The sequence below is a fragment of the Callorhinchus milii genome, unplaced genomic scaffold (genome assembly GCF_018977255.1).
Source record: "Callorhinchus milii isolate IMCB2004 unplaced genomic scaffold, IMCB_Cmil_1.0 Scaffold2, whole genome shotgun sequence".
Taxonomy (NCBI): Eukaryota; Metazoa; Chordata; class Chondrichthyes; order Chimaeriformes; family Callorhinchidae; genus Callorhinchus; species Callorhinchus milii.
The window spans coordinates 49,451,648-49,456,021 of NW_024704743.1; positions in this window are offsets into that span (position 1 = coordinate 49,451,648).

Below are 4,374 nucleotides of genomic sequence, written 5' to 3' on the forward strand. Positions count from 1 at the left end.
AACTGTCACTGTAGCTTGTATTCTGAACTCAAGTATTTTCATGTTTTATTTCATTGCATGATACAATGTGATTGTGCAGGCTCAGGGTTACCAGATATCACAGTGTGTCAGCTATTTCCGATTTACAACTGTGTGTCTGCTGGTGGCTGACAACTCCTAACTCCACATCTCTGCTATTATCATTAATTCCAGGTCTTTCATGAGACTAAATCTCAGTTGCACAACCACATTGTCTCTTGAAACCCAAGCTAAATTTTAAAACTCCACATCCAATGCATTGTTAAACCTGCTTTTTTCTATTATTAATAATAATTCTATCCTTGCATTTGATATTTATGGAGCCGTTCACACTTTTGCCTGACTGCTTAATCCTTTAACAACAAATAGAGGATATTGGGGGGAGGGATAAGAAATGCAAAGTAGATCAGGCTCTTGGCTCTGATACATTGCATCCCAGCATTCCAAAAGAATGGCTCAGGTCATTATTAATCCTTTTAGATACAATTCAGAATTCATGGCAGCAAATACACATCTCAAATGTGATTCTTTTTTCAAAAAAAGGGGCAGGTATAAGTCTAAAACTACATACCTGTAAGCCTTATAATACAGTAATAGTATGAAACAATAAGCAGAGGGAATCATCATAGGGTGGGTTAGTCCAAGACAGCCTTTAGATTGTCAGGACATGCTTACATTTATTGTTTACTTGGGAGAAGTTACAGTCCCAGTGGATAGGGATTGAGACAGTATGCTATTTACCTGGATTTTAGAAAGGCACTAATGTTCCACATAATAGACATGCAACATAAGATTAAGGATTTTAAATTTATTAAACTAGATTAGCAAATAGTTAGTAGGAAGCAATAAACTATGGTGCATGGAGATCTATTCAACTGTGTCTGTGGTGTGTTGGGGACCACTGTTGGTTATAAATTTGATAAATCAATTGGAGAGGCAATACCTCCCTCCTCAAAAAACCCTCACTAAACTCATCCATGATCTCCAGCTACTGATCCATTTCCTACTTGTCTTGTTGTTGTTCCTCTCCAAAGTGCTAGAATTGGTCATTGACTCATTTGTCTCCCAGGTTCACTGCTTCCCTCTATCAAACCATCCAATCCAATCTCTGCACTTACCTGGAACAAACTCCGTACCCCCATCTCACCAGTTCTGGACAGTCTCCACTGGTTCCCCATCACCAAACTTATTGAATTCAATATCCTCACACTCGTGTTCAAATCCATTCACTCCCTGGAACCTCCTTACCTCTCCGACCTCCTCACTCCCCAATCCACCACCCGGCATCTCCACTAGACTGGCACCAGCCTCCTGCTCGTCCCTCGCACTATCCAGAGTTCTAGATGATCTACAGCCTGTGGAGGAAGGAGTTAGGGAGACAAGCAGGGAGTTTGCATACTCAAGCCGGGATGTTCGAGGGTTTCAGTGGCCTGCAGTGTGAGACAGTGGTGGAGCTGGGCGATATGCGGAGGTGGGGTAGGAAGGATAATTGAGGGTCAAACAAGATACCAAGGTTCTGGACTGGCTTAGTAAGGTGGGCTGTGCATCCTTGGATGGTGATGCTGAAAGCACCTGAGGCAGCCAATCAGGAGGGCCTCAGTCTTGTCCTCTGAATAGGGTGCCCGAACACCGACGGGGCTAAAAAAGAGTTATCACTGATTACATTTGACACGCAAACGTCACACCACTATTTAAGGAGGGTGGGAGAGAAAAGATGGGGAACTATAGACCAATGAGGCTGAGATCGGTGGTAGGAAAATTTCTAGAATTCTTAATTAAGGATGTCGTAGTGGGATACTTAAGAGGATCACAATATGATTAGACAGAGTCAACGTGGCTTTACAAAAGGGAAGTCATACTTAATAAATCTTTTAGATTTTTTTGAGGACATATCAAGTAGATTAGATAGGGGGGAATCAGTGGATGTAGTGTATTTAGATTTCCAAAGGCATTTGACAAGGTGCCACATAAAAGGTTGATCCATACGATTAGGGCCCATGGAATTAAGGGGAATATATTAGCATGGGTTGAAGAATGGCTAACGGGAAGAAAACAAAGAGTAGGGATAAATGGGTCATTCTCAGATTGGCGGGATGTGACTAGTGGAGTGCCACAAGGATCAGTGCTTGGGCCTCAACTATTTACAATCTACATCAATGAGGACATCGAACTTAATATATCCAAATTCGCGGATGACACTAAACCAGGAGGGAGAGTAAACACCGAGGATGACATTAAAAAAGTGCAATGAGATATAGATAGGCTACGTGAGTGGGCAAATAAGTGGCAGATGAAGTATAGTATAGGGAAATGTGAAGTCATCCACCTAGGTGGTAAAAACAGTAGAGCAAATTATTTTTAGAAGGGGAGAGACTTGATAGTGTAATCGTTCAGAAGGACTTGGGTGTCCTTGTACACCAGTCACAAAAAGTTAGTTTGCAGGTACAGGATAGGTTGAGCAATTTAGGCCTATATTCTCTATAATATAGAAGAATGAGGTGATTTTATAGAAACCTATAATATTATTAAGGGGCATGACAGAGTAGATAGTGGGAGATTTTTTCCCTGGCTGGAGAAACTATAACCAGGGGTCACAGTCTTAAAATTAGGGGTAAGCCCTTTCACACTGAGTTGAGGAAAAACTTCTTCACTCAGAGGGTAGTGAATTTATGGAATTCTCTACCCCAAAGGGCTGTAGATGCTCAGTCCTTGAACATATTCAAGACTGAGATTGATAGATTTCTTGTGGATAAAGGGATATGAGGATAAGGTGGGTAGGTGGAGTTAGAATAGATCAGCCATAATCTTATTGAATGGCGGGGCAGGCTCGAGGGGCCGAATGACCTACTCCTGCACCTAATTCTTATGTTCTTAAAAAGTAAATGGCACTAAAACACAATAAATGCATTTATAAAGACCTTGTCCTTTTATTGCACCCATATAACATTGAAAAGTCTTAAAAGTACAACAATCACTCCGAGTAATCACTGTCAAATATAGTGACCAGATTTGTAGGCAAACACAGCAGCCATTTGGACTTGGAAATTTCCAATCAGCCATGAGGTAAATTACCAATTAATACGAGAGAAACTGCCTTCTCTGGTCAAATAACATAATGGGATATTTAATATCCACCTGAACAAACAGATGTTTCTTGGGTAATAATCTCATCCATATTATTTACAACTCTGGTTTTAGAATATATGGTAGTTTGAAAAAAAAACGTCATAGTATATATCTTATATGAACACAGGATTTTATTTTAATAGAGTATAATTCACTTACTCATATAGCATCATTGCAAAAAATTCTGTTCTGAGCATCAAAAAGCAGATCAGGAACTATTAAACAAAGGCAATGTGCAATGTCTCCACCTGCTGGCTAAATATAAACTGGTTTCAATAAGATGGAACAAGGGTTGCCTCCTAACATCATGCCAAGTGGTCTCGTCTGGTTGGCAATTCCTTCAATAGTGTTTTTTTCCTGATATTGTGACCGTTTGTAATTTAGGTCCAGCTTGTTTTTCTTAAATGCAAAAAATTCTACCTCAATTCTTTTTAATGTGGGTGGGCAGAGAACATTAATAGATTAGGAAGCTTGCTGAAAAACTTAAGATTTTTTAACAACAGCTTCTTTCAAGGTTTACAAGAAATTGTGAACTAGGGAAATGGACACCTTATCAAACTTCACAGATAAGGAAATTAGTATGTAAATGATTATAAAAGCATCAGTTGAGTTTAACATAAGTGTACTTCCTTGATCCAATCATCAAGCCAATAACAACCATCAGAAAAAAAAATGCAACATTAACATGAAAAGGAGCCGTCACAACCCTGCAAAAGATGGCAGTGTTGTTGATCTGATGCATCAATTGGCCATTGTGTTAGTCTACAAGCAGTCATTACTTTTTACAGCACATCCTACAAAGCACTAGGGAGGACATTCGCTTGACATGAAATGTGCTGTCACTTGAAAGGTTACTGTCCCATAAGACACCATGAAATCACTGGTATTGCAGCCATACCCGTAATACAAACATTTGAAAAAAATTAATAGATTGAGTAAAATGATTTGCTATTTCTGACTCTTGGGGGTCCTGTAGCTAAGTGGTTAGTGACTCTCCTCGCAAGCAAGAGACCTGGGCTCTATTCCCGGCAGGGCGAAACGTTAGGCAAGTTTCCTTACTCCATATGCCTGTTTACCCAGCAGAAAATAGGAACCTGGTTGTTAGTCGATTGGCGGATCACTTTTCCGGGGGTAATAATCCCTTAAAGATAAATAACAATTTGGTCACTTTATTAAGTTTATTAAGAAAGTTTATTATAATTTTAACCAATTTAAATAAAGTTACCACAA